The sequence below is a fragment of the Littorina saxatilis genome, linkage group LG12, assembly GCF_037325665.1.
Source record: "Littorina saxatilis isolate snail1 linkage group LG12, US_GU_Lsax_2.0, whole genome shotgun sequence".
Taxonomy (NCBI): Eukaryota; Metazoa; Mollusca; class Gastropoda; order Littorinimorpha; family Littorinidae; genus Littorina; species Littorina saxatilis.
In genome coordinates, this window is record NC_090256.1 from 389,926 (window position 1) to 403,537 (window position 13,612).

The 13,612-nt window shown below is 46.1% G+C and overlaps 1 protein-coding gene across 1 annotated transcript in view; it reads left to right on the plus strand.

The window, feature by feature from the left end:
• Positions 1–13,612, plus strand: part of LOC138981010 (galanin receptor 2a-like) — a 270,024-nt gene that overhangs the window by 186,858 nt on the left and 69,554 nt on the right. The window lies entirely within an intron of this gene.

Genomic DNA, 13,612 nt, shown 5'->3' on the forward strand with positions numbered 1-13,612 from the left:
GGCATGAAGAGAGACAGGCTGTCAGGCATGAAGAGAGACAGGCTGTCAGGCAGAAAGAACGACAGGCTGTCAGGCATGAAGAGAGACAGGCTGTCAGGCAGAAAGAGAGACAGGCTGTCAGGCATGAAGAGAGACAGGCTGTCAGGCATGAAGAGAGACAGGCTGTCAGGCATGAAGAGAGACAGGCTGTCAGGCATGAAGAGAGACAGGCTGTCAGGCATGAAGAGAGACAGGCTGTCAGGCAGAAAGAAAGACAGGCTGTCAGGCATGAAGAGAGACAGGCTGTCAGGCAGAAAGAGAGACAGGCTGTCAGGCATGAAGAGAGACAGGCTGTCAGGCATGAAGAGAGACAGGCTGTCAGGCATGAAGAGAGACAGGCTGTCAGGCATGAAGAGAGACAGGCTGTCAGGCATGAAGAGAGACAGGCTGTCAGGCATGAAGAGAGACAGGCTGTCAGGCATGAAGAGAGACAGGCTGTCAGGCATGAAGAGAGACAGGCTGTCAGGCATGAAGAGAGACAGGCTGTCAGGCATGAAGAAAGACAGGCTGTCAGGCATGAAGAGAGACAGGCTGTCAGGCAGAAAGAGAGACAGGCTGTCAGGCATGAAGAGAGACAGGCTGTCAGGCATGAAGAGAGACAGGTTGTCAGGCAGAAAGAAAGACAGGCTGTCAGGCATGAAGAGAGACAGGCTGTCAGGCATGAAGAGAGACAGGCTGTCAGGCATGAAGAGAGACAGGCTGTCAGGCATGAAGAGAGACAGGCTGTCAGGCAGAAAGAAAGACAGGCTGTCAGGCATGAAGAGAGACAGGCTGTCAGGCATGAAGAGAGACAGGCTGTCAGGCATGAAGAGAGACAGGCTGTCAGGCATGAAGAGAGACAGGCTGTCAGGCATGAAGAGAGACAGGCTGTCAGGCATGAAGAGAGACAGGCTGTCAGGCATGAAGAGAGACAGGCTGTCAGGCATGAAGAGAGACAGGCTGTCAGGCATGAAGAGAGACAGGCTGTCAGGCATGAAGAGAGACAGGCTGTCAGGCATGAAGAGAGACAGGCTGTCAGGCATGAAGAGAGACAGGCTGTCAGGCATGAAGAGAGACAGGCTGTCAGGCATGAAGAGAGACAGGCTGTCAGGCAGAAAGAAAGACAGGCTGTCAGGCATGAAGAGAGACAGGCTGTCAGGCATGAAGCCGGGCTAAGAAAGGAATCAAATTGGAGAATAGCCGTCATTTCTGTCTTCACCTTCTCCTCCCACAGCCTTTATCTCCCCCCCCCTTCTTCTGCTATCTCCCATCCTTTCTTCGTCTCTTCCTGCTAAATTTAACTCCCTGTATTTTTTAGTGGAGAACATGACACTTTGATGTTATGAGGAGGTGAGGCTTTAAACACAGGTATCACTACGCGGGGTAAAAATGGAAACACAAACTGATTGCTGCAAGACTTGCGGATAATGGCCGTTTTCGACGGATCGTTGCAAGTTATATCCACGTTTCAGCGTACCTCCCTCCCCACCCCCATCTCATTATCCCTCTCACTCCTGTCTGTCAATGTGATTTGCGGACAATAGTCCTTTCTTTGTTGTCTCTACATTCACATGTTTACAAATATACATTAACACATACATACATATTAACATACATTTAAACACACATGTCTATGGATCAGGGTTTGGTCAGAGAGAAAGGGGAGTAACAGTGTGTGAGATGGAGAGAGAGAGAGAGAGACAGAGAGAGAGAGATAGAGAGAGAGACAGAGAAAGAGAGAGAAAGAGAGAGAGAGACAGAGAGAGACAGAGAAAGACATAGAGAGAAAGAGAGAGAGAGAGAGAGCTAGAGAGAGAGAGAGAGTGAGAGAGAGAGACAGAGAGAGACAGAGAGAGAGAGACAGAGAGAGAAAGAGAGAGAGAGAGCTAGAGAGAGAGAGAGAGAGAGAGCTAGAGAGAGAGAGAGAGAGAGAGAGAGAGAGAGAGAGAGAGAGAGAGAGAGAGAGAGAGAGAGAGACTCAGACTCAGACTCAGAACTTTATTACAAAAGGATAAAGGTTTTAGGCAAAGCCTATTCTTCCAACCTGTCCTTTATACAACACATAAAGACAGACGCACATTAAAAATATAAATTCAATCATATAAAATACAGAAATACATAGTATGGAATGCAACACAATGTGCATTTAAGGAATTACATTAGGAGAACTCAAAAATTACAATATTACATTGACATAGTTATACCTTTCATTTGGGAATAAAGTTGCTCCGATCAGCTACACATCCGTTAACACTAGTACAAAATGTTTAACAAAATAACATTCGAACAAGACATTTTCATTCACGAATGATGTGTGAACGTGACTGTCTCTTAAACATTTTCACTGAAGTTGCATTTCTTATCTGTTGGGGGAAGGAGTTCCAGAGAAACGCTCCCGAGAAGGCTAAGCTCGATTTGTTGAGGTCTATGCGAGGTATAGGAGGGATGATTTTTTGGGACCCATATCTTTTTGTGGCATGTTTGAAATGTGATTGCAAATATTTAGGACAGTCGTCATTTAGAATTGTATACATGAACACAGCCTTGTTTAACGTCAACTGATCTTTCAAGGGGAGGAAATTCAAGAGCTTTAGTTTATCATCCGTGGACCTATTCAAATCATGCAGAATAAGTTTTACAGCTCGGCGATGCAGGGAATTGAGTCTTTTTAAATGAACATCACTGCAGTTATCCCAAAGTGTCGATGCGAAGTTTATATGAGGCATTATGTGGGCGTAATAGAACATTTTGAGTGCTGCAGAGAGAGAAGAGGAGGTGGTGATGGTCTGAGTTATCCTTATTGAATAATGGTTCATCTGGTGTGCTTAATTTTGTGATTAATAGTCGTTTCTAGAGAATCGTTTGTATATTTCACTTTCATCTACAGCTCTTGATACGCCCACCCGCTCCTGCTGTTCCACCCCCACTTTTCCAACCCTCCCCTCAAACCCCCACACCCCCCCTCCCCTCAACCCCCCCCCCCCTCCCCGGGCCATCAGAGCAAACTAACGACAACCAACCGCTCCATTTCCCCTTTTAAAGTCATTCCGGAAACGAACACAATCAGTTGACACGGGCACTGAGCTGCAAACGGCAGAACGCTGAGGATTCCGATTTAGGGGTAACCCGCAACTAACCCAATTAAGGCAAATGAAACGGGCTTTGAGCCGCAAGCATTGGAACTTCAGATTCGGGATTCAGATTCAGAGGCCACAACACACTGTGGGCTATAAAAATACGGGTTTCCATGCAGATCTGTAAGGATTCAAGTTTAGGCCGCTCCACAATACGGGCTTTGAGCAAGAAACGACAGCACTGTGGGGATTCATATTCAGGAGCTATCGAGGTCTAGGCTACCAGTACTGCAAACTTTGTACTGAAGCGTTTTCAAGTGCATAAGACTTCTTTGTGATGAGAACGCCTGGAGAGACAGCACGTGGGACCAGCTTGTGACAGTTTGCGGGCGGAAACGAAGCAAACAACTAATGAATTGTTTGTAGTGTTGCCCAGTTTGAAGGAGAAGGATGCCACAGAGAGAAGGAGGCCACAGAGAGAAGGATGCCACAGAGAGAAGGAGGCCACAGAGAGAAGGAGGCCACAGAGAGAAGGAGACCATAGAGAGAGAAGGAGGCCACAGAGAGAGAAGGAGGCCACAGAGAGAAGGAGGCCACAGAGAGAAGGAGGCCACAGAGAGAAGGAGACCATAGAGAGAGAAGGAGGCCACAGAGAGAGAAGGAGGCCACAGAGAGGAGGCCACAGAGAGAAGGAGGCCACAGAGAGAGAAGGAGGCCACAGAGAGAAGGAGGCCACAGAGAGAAGGAGGCCACAGAGAGAGAAGGAGGCCACAGAGAGAAAGAGGCCACAGAGAAAGAAAGAGGCCACAGAGAGAAGGAGGCCACAGAGAGAAAGAGGCCACAGAGAAAGAAAGAGGCCACAGAGAGAAGGAGGGCACAGAGAGAAGGAGGCCACAGAGAGAGAAGGAGGCCACAGAGAGAGGAGGCCACAGAGAGAGAAGGAGGCCACAGAGAGAAAGAGGCCACAGAGAAAGAAAGAGGCCACAGAGAGAAGGAGGCCACAGAGAGAAGGAGGCCACAGAGAGAAGGAGGCCACAGAGAGAAGGAGACCATAGAGAGAAGGAGGCCACAGAGAGAAGGAGGCCACAGAGAGAAGGAGGCCACAGAGAGAAGGAGGCCACAGAGAGAAGGAGGCCACAGAGAGAGAAGGAGGGCACAGAGAGAAAGAGGCCACAGAGAGAGAAGGAGGCCACAGAGAGAAAGAGGCCACAGAGAGAAGGAGGCCACAGAGAGAAGGAGGCCACAGAGAGAAGGAGGCCACAGAGAGAAAGATGCCAGAGAGAGAAGGAGGGCACAGAGAGAGAATCAATCAATCAATCAATATGAAGCTTATATAGCGCGTATTCCGTGGGTACAGTTCTAAGCGCTTGTCGAAGAGTTGTCAACACAGGACTAACAAAGAAACTAACATCTACAGACGGACACGAACCCTATCACACACTAGCAAACCCTGATAAACATACAACAAACAACTGTTTAACAACAATGTACACATCAATAGCTAGGTCCAAACAAAATAATAATTATTAAACACAAAGAAAACACCTCTCACAGAGCACAGCACAAGAAGGAGGCCACAGAGAGAGAGAAAGAGGCCACAGAGAGAAAGAGGCCACAGAGAGAGAAGGAGGCCACACAGAGAGAAATAGACCACAGAGAGAAGGAGGCCACAAAGAGAAGGAGTAGAAGTAATTGTTTCTTATTGTCATTTGTTTCTTTATTATAGTTTTGTCCTTGCTTTTTGCCCCTGTCTATAATACTTCTGTAACTGTTCCTACTTTTACTTTGTGTGGATTGTTTATGGTTTGCTTATGCTTGTCCTTATTTTCTAACAACATTTTTCATTGTAAACAAAAAGTAAACATTCTGCAAAGTTTACGAAGACCTCAAAGTTTGGCTTCTCTCTAAAAGCTTGATCGAGGTGTATTAGTGTAGTAGTTTGAGAAGAAAATGTAAAGGCTATTCCCGGAGTTTCAGCACATGTATGGATTTCTCAGGCACTTGTATAGATTGTTGCCCTGAAGTACAATTTCGTTTCAAATTAAGACTGCCTTTTCGCCAGACCTCCAGAAGTATGGTTTCATACAAGATTAACGAAGCTTCAGAATTGCTTTTGGCCATTTTTATGACATTTTGTTCTGGGAAGGCGGAAACATCCTTTCGCCATTAGATGACGTTTTACAATACACAGGAAATGTTAAGGGTCTGCTATGTCGGAAGACAATGAGAGTTTTCTGCAAATGTTCAATAAGCAGTTGAAGTTTCATGTGAGTTTCTGTTTGTATTTTGGCGATGAGAGAAGTTAAGAGAAAGTGTAGGCGGTGACCTTTATTTCAAGTCATTAGATCATGAAACAGTTTCCTATTCAATTTAAAACAAACAAGCAACAACAACAACAACAACACACACACACACACACACACACACACACACACACACACATATACACACACACACACACACACACACACACACACACACACACACACACACACACACACACACACACACACACACACATACACATACACTGCCGAACTAAAGTTAAGGGCCAGAAGAAGAATCATCTCTCATAACACAACAAATCAAAGCAACACCTTCAACCCTTGAAATGTTTTAATACGACATGTAACCGTTCAAGTCATGTAAACAAAATCACCAACAAAGAAATTTCATTTGCGCAGCAACCGTCGGAAGTACCCCACCCCCCTTTCGAAAAGTGGCAAGAAAGTTCTGTCAGTTTGTTCAAGTTCAGTAACGGGTGTGGCCACCCCGGGCTGCAAGGCATTCACCGATCCGTGAGCGCATTGAGTTTACATGGTTCTGGAGCATCTGTTGAGGGATTGCCGTCCACTCCTGCTGCAGGAATCGGAAGAGCTGGTCCACATCAGCAGGTGGGGGGTGATTGTCCCTCACCCGGCGTCCAATGATGTCCCAGAGGTGTTCTCTGGGCGCCAAGTCGGGGGATCGGGCTGGCCAGTTCATCCTCACAATCTGCTGACGCTGCAGAACATCTTGGACCACCCTAGCGCGATGAGGGGTCGCGTTATCGTCTTGGAGCATAGCGCCGGCACCCATGGCTTGCAGTGTAGGGATGATTTGAGGCCTCACGATTTCATCCCTGTACCGCACGCCGGTAAGATTGCCTCTAATACGGTACAGGGGGGTCCTCCCGTGCAGATGGAAGCCAGCCCACACCATAACTGAACTGCCTCCATACCTGTCATATTCCTGGACACAGGCATCGATGAAACGTTCACCCGGACGTCTCCAAGCGCGTATGCGGCCATCACAGGAAGAGAGAGTGAACCGGGACTCGTCTGTAAAGAGTACCCTGCCCCACTGCTGTCTGTTCCAACGCCGATGGTTGCGGCAGAACGCCATTCTGGCCCGGCGATGACGTGGTGTGAGGGGCGGACGGACGACAGTTCTCCTTGAGTGCAGGCGCACCTCACGCAGACGACGGGTCACAGTCATGCGACTGATGGTGACGTTGGTAGCGGCCCTGAAGTTGCCTATCAACGTCCTGCGGGTGTTGGTTCGGTTACGTAGAGCCAAGAGCTGGAGGTAGCGATCGTCTCTTCGATCTGTACATCTTGGGCGCCCAGACCGAGGTCGCTCAACAGCACTTCCGGTAGTCTGGAAGCGTTGGTGGAGCCGCTGAATAACAGAGTGGCTCACTCCTAGCCGTCTGGAAACTTCTCTGCCAGACACGCCGTCCTGCAGCCATCCCAGCGCCCGTCCTCGATCCAATGTTGTCAGTTTCGTTCTTGGAGGCATGCTTACTCAGAGCTCTGGTGCGCGCCCCTAAATACCCATTCCTGTGCAACTTTCGTTGAGGAGTTTTCAGTATAGCCATGGTTTGCTCGTGCACCATGCCAAACACCGACTGCAATACTGCTTCTTCAGCTAAAGTCGAGCAAATTTTATAGGAAATTATCGTGTTTTGACAACCTTTTCACTGCCCCTAAAAACGGTGTTGCTGAACTGCAATGCGTGCAAAACAAGGTCAGACACGTGCAGCAGTGAGACAGGCTTCTGGAAAACCCAAGTTGGCCATTTTTTCGTCATCCAGTGTTGGCATAAAAAATAACAACGGAAAGCTGCGCAAATCAGAGGCCGGCCCTTAACTTTAGTTCGGCAGTGTAGATAAAAGACCACAAATCATGGCTGAATGGGTTTCCTGATTTAATTCTTCAGGGGAGAATTGTACAATCTCCAACACATCGAATAACATAACATGTACATAGCATTGCATAGCAGATCATATAGCATAGAATAGCTTAGCATAGCATAGCATAGCATAGGCATAACTTAATCGATCTATTGCAGACAATTACAGTGGAGCTCAATCAAACCTTATCATTAGCTTGATAAAACTTCCATGGCAACAATAAATGAATGAATGAAAAAATAAAGTTAAAATAATGATCAACAAAAACATTGCGATAAAAGCTTTAATTCAACACAGTTATTATAAATCATCGTAATTAGGTTCTACGTCAATGCTCTATGACTGATATTTTCACGAAAATAATGTATTACCCGTAAAAGCCTTTTGCTGTCACAAGATTAAACAAGGCACTCTGGCACATGCCACTTCCCCTCCCACCTTTTCTTCATCTTCCGCGCCATCTTGGTTTTTCATTGACTCTCGAGAAAAGCAGAATAAAAAACACATTAAATTAATTTTTAAAAAAGGTTGATTTATAGAAAGTCAAACCCTTGACAAAATAAAAGTGTTCACGAGCACTTGGACCTAGTGTTGTATGGAGTGTCGGACAGACAAAATAAAAGTGTTGACGAGCACTTGGACCTAGTGTTGTATGGAGTGTCGGACAGACAAAATAAAAGTGTTGACGAGCACTTGGACCTAGTGTTGTATGGAGTGTCGGACAGACAAATAATAATGACAAAATGAACAGAAAATGAGGACTTGGCTAACTCGGAAGTTGCTTCTTTTATCTCAAGATGGCGGAAATGCCAAGGACAGCTGCAGACGTTGAAAGCATTTTGCTGTCAAAATGATTGAAACAATTAAGCCATCATCGACAGCTTCAGATTAAAGAAGTCACTCCTGTTTAGAGGTTCGTTATACAAACATCTTAGTGTTTCAGCATGCGCTTCAGGAAAAACATATTTCGACCTTTGTGCACTGGTTGGTTATCTTCGTGTACTGACATATTTAGAAACCCTATAGCTACGGGTCAGACCCACGTACACAATTTACTAATTAGACTAATATGTTTAGAAATCCAGTTTCGTGTATTTTGCGGGAAAAAACAACCTTTTTCCAACGAAATTATTTTCAAAAAGTATGACCAGAGAATTCAGGAAAACTTTTGAAGATTGCTTCCAAAATAGTTCTCCGTAAGAAAGGGCGAGGGAAACAATATTCAACTTTTACATTTTCTTAAGCTTTTAGCCCACTATTCCAGTTTTTTGTGCCTTTGTCATGATGATAGCAGTCGCTGTTTAAAATGCTATTTTTGTTGTAATTGCCGAGACTTCTCTGCCGCTTCATACCCAAACTTGAAAAGTGTAGGGAGGAGGAATATAGGGGAAAGAGGGGTAGGTAATCTTATCGTCTAGACTGAAGCAAAAACTAGAATATAAAATCTACTTGATCAAAAAAGGAAAACAGTATTTCCACAATTTTGCATCCGGAGGTCCGTTTGTGATGAAAATAAGTCATGCGCTGAATCATGTTTTGAGGCCATAAAATTATATACACAGAGGTTACATTTTGATTTATGTTTTTTTCTTTCGATTTTCTCGATTTATTAGATTTATAGCAGTTGGTCTCAGTTACCACTATTACAAAATAAAAGTGTTCTTGAATATGTATGCTTGTTGAGTATTTATGTGCGTGTCTGCTCAATCTGTGTGCATATGAATTGGTGTGTATGTATACTTGTTGAGTGTGCATTTGAATTGGTGTGTATGTATACTTGTTGAGTGTGTATATGAATTGGTGTGTATGTATACTTGTTGAGTGTGTATATGAATTGGTGTGTATGTATACTTGTTGAGTGTGCATATGAATTGGTGTGTATGTATACTTGTTGAGTGTGCATTTGAAACAAAGAGTGAAGATGTATGAACAGAAAGGAATAAGTGTTTACAATTATAAACTCAACTACAAAAAAAACTACAACCAAAACGTTAACCTTTGCCACGTTTATTAACTCTTGTAACTCCCCTAAGTTTTGGGAGAGGTATAGGAATACCTTTTAACGTACAAACCACTCAGACACAGTCAACCACTCTTACTCTAATCACTGACTCCACAACCAGGCAACATTCAAACCAAAGTTTATTATTTACACACACGACAACCTCGCATTCACATTCACATCCAATCACAATCGCTCAAAATCAAAGATAGATGAAGAAGGAAGAATTATCTTAAAGTTTAACAAAACAAACTGGCTATGAGAATTTATAACTTGATACTAAAAGAACTGTAAATATCCCTAAATATTACCACCTATCACCTTAATTCCCTGATCCCGAAAAATCAAGAAGTCTCTTTATAAATCTATCTCAACTCAAAATCCGCTTATCTTCACCTACAGTAATCAATTAACCCCGTTATTTATTAACTAACTATTATTTCTCACTTACATTTACACTAATACCTCGTGATAGGGACTACCTACGTTTATTGCTACACTGCCTTCAACCTTGATGCATACGATCAACGCCAAACGCAGCTACACATGAAACCAGTAGGCCCAGCCACCAATAATACTAATTAACTTAACTTTAAATAACAAGACTCTCAATTATCTTCCACTTATTTCAACACAATAAATGGTACGAACATTAAGTCATCACTAACACACTCAAATTAATCCACAATGTAACAACCTTACTTCATAGCAACAAATTACAATATCACTACATAATTTTCTCTTCGCGCGTAATGATCATGACGTTTCACAACCAAGTCCAGTTCACATCTCGCCGATCCACAAAAATCAACGTCGCTCAAAACAAAACATAAAAAATAAAGACACTCCAGATTAGTCCCGTTGAATCTTCCACTTATTTCAACACAATAAATGGTACGAACATTAATTCATCAATAACACATTCACATTAATTCACCACGTAACAACCTTACTTCATAACAACAAATTACCATATCACTACATACTTTTCTCTTCGTGCGTAATGATCATGACGTTTCACAACCAAGTCCAGTTCACATCTCGCCGATCCACAAAATCAACGTTGCTCAAAGAAAAAAAACAAAGACACTCCAGATTAGTCCCGTTGAAATGTAATAACCAGGCCTGGTACCCAATTTTCTAACCTAATATTTAATTAATAATCAATTTCTACCTGGTTTCTTCTAACACTTGCACAATCTTTATGTCTTTAATATGTTTAAATTCACTTATAGGTCACAATGCTTAGTGAAGCCACAGCTGCATAACTCGAGGCACACAGATGCCATAATATATTCTTGTGCACAGATTGCTCGTGGCAATAGCATGCCAGCACTTTCCACCACTTTACTCACTGACGGTGGGCCACCTCACCTCCACAGCTCACACTTGCGACACACCGGTGGTCAAACACTCCACCAACAACACGCCTTCCTCCCGGGTAACGAGTCGGAAGCATCTTTCTCCCGGAAACTCATGCTGTTCCCTGTGTCGTTCGTCTCTCCTGGCTTGGACTCGCCCACAGCCACGCTTCTATGCTTGAACGCTTGCCGTTCGAGGACTGACCACCCGTAGAACCCTTGAAGCCACACCAAGACAGCTGGAACACAACTTGTCTCCGGGGTCGAATAAAACATCAACACGCCGGTCGGCCGGATAGAGCATTCACATCAACCATCCGTTCTCTTCACAGTTTTACACAGCAGTGACCTTCGAGCCTGTGACTCGTTCACGCATCACGCAACCCCACGTGCGTGAATACACTCCCGCGATTGGCTGTCCATATCCACGGACACACACTGAGTCTCTGTATAGGCACCCATCTGAGCCAAAACCGCACGAAACCCAGCTCATGCACGAATTACAAATAATTCATGGCTGGACTTGGGCCGAGTTTGTGACAAACCCCCCACCCAAGTACAAAACACCCTGTATTGAACCAAAAACCACACACCTCTGACCAATGCCATAAATCCTAATACATGTAATCAGACCACAACTCCCCCTGAACTAAAACACTACCCAACTCTACTGACATCCATGGACTTGCAAAATGATCCCGCCCACCAAAATCAGTCCATTTTGATGGTTCAATGCTCCCCACATCTGGCTACTCTTCTGAGCGACTGAGCAAGTCGGCCCCCACGTTGTCTCTTCCAGGAATCGCCTGGATGGTATACATGTAGGGTTGCAGAGCCAACGCCCACCGCATCAACCTCTTGTTAGTCGCCTTCAACCCCTCCAGGTACTCTAAGGGTTTGTGGTCGGACTGAATGCAGAAAGGTTTTCCGTAGAGGTACGGGCCAAACTTCCGCACCCCCCACACCACCGCCAAGCACTCGCGCTCGATGGTACTGTAGTTACGCTCTGCTGGCAGCAACTTTTTGCTCGCACAGGCCACCATCTGCATCCCGTTCCCCTGGTCTTGGAGTAGCATCGCCCCCAACCCAACACCGGATGCATCTGTGCGAAGAGTGAAAGGCACGGAGAAATCCGGCAGCTTGCACACCGGCTCTGTGGATAACTTCACTTTCAGCGTATCAAGGGCCACCTGCATAGGCTTCGTCCATATGACCTTGTTGGGCTGTGACTTCTTGGTTGCGTCTGTCAGCGGAAGTGCAATGTCAGCAAAACCCGGCACAAATCGACGGTAGAATCCGGCTAGTCCTAGGAAGGATCGGATCTGCCGCTTTGTTGTTGGCCTGGGCATCTTCGCTATCTTGTCCATCTTCCCTTCCTCGGGTTGAATCACTCCATTTCCCACCAGGTGTCCCAGGTACTCCAGTCGTCTAAAACCCAAGTAACACTTGGATGGTCGAGCTGACAACGATGCTTCCTGCAGCCGCTGGAATAAAGCTCTGAGACACTCCAAATGACGCTCCACGGTTTCAGTTGCCACTAATATGTCGTCAATGAAATTGTCGATCTCGATCATGTCGAGAGGGCTCAACAGACTCCTCATCATCCTTGAAAAGATGGCTCCTGACGTCTTCAACCCAAACGGCATCACCGTCCACTGGTAACACCCCTGCGGTGTTGTGAATGCGGTCTTGGGCTTGTCTTCTGCCGCCATAGGGATCTGCCAGTATCCTTTTGCCAGATCTATCTTGGATAGATATTTCGCCTTGCTGAGCTTGGCGAACATGGCCTCCATGTTTGGCATAGGTTCGGCGTCAAACTCCACTATCTTGTTCAAACGGCGGTAGTCGGAGCAGAACCTCTTTTTTCCGTCTTTCTTCTCCACGATCACGATTGGAGAGCTGTATGGGGACACCGACGGTTCGATGACCCCCATCTTCAACATCGCGTCGACTTCTTTGGCGATAATGTCCCGCGTCGTGAATGGCAAGGGGAACTGACGGACTCTAACTGGTTCGTCATGCGCCAACCGCATGCTACACTCTGCCAGCGACGTCCTCCGTGGCAGATCCGTGATGACATCCTTGTTGTCCTTGAGGATTTCCTTGATCCCTATATGCAGTTCTGGCGTCTCTGGATCCAAGTGCACATCCTCGATCGTTTCCTCTGACGTCAGGGGTATCAACGGAATGTCTTCGTGAGATGACTGCACTGTTTCCCACTCTTCCCCTTCATCCACCACACACACCGTTGCTATTGCTGCCGGCCGCTCCACATACTTCTTCAGCATGTTGGCGTGGAACAATTTCTGCTTGGGCCCTATCCTGATGCGGTAGTCACACTCGCCCACTCTTTCCTCCACGACGTAGGGTCCTCGCCAAGCCATCTCCAACTTGTTTTTCTTGAGAGGCAGGAGTAGAAGAGCGCGATCTCCAGCCTCGAAGGTTCGGCGTTTGGCCCCTCGGTCGTAGTGCTTCTTCTGGCGCACTGCTTCCTCACCCAGATGTTCCCTAGCAATTTTGCATGTTTCCTCTATTCGGTCCCGGAGGTTCAACACGTACTCGGACGCAGTCTGCGCTTCCTTCCCGTCTTCTCCTTCTTTTGTCCAGAGATCCCTCAAGATGGCCATGGGTCCCCTCACCGTACGGCCGTACAGCAACTCAAATGGGGAGAACCCAGTACTTTCCTGCGGAACCTCCCTGTATGCGAACAAGACACCTGGGATAAACCGATCCCATGTCTTAGGGTCCTCCACACACAATTTCTTGATCATGGCTTTCAATGTGCCATTAAACCTTTCAACCAAGCCGTTGCATTGCGCATGGTACGGCGTAGTGGTTCGTCCCTTGACGGCGAGCAACCGGTGAACTTCTCGCATGACGGCCCCGGTGAACTGTCCACCCTGGTCCGACAGGACCTCCTTGGGTATCCCCAACCTCGTCCACATAGTCCACAGCGCTTCAGCCACCTTCTCTGCCTCGATGG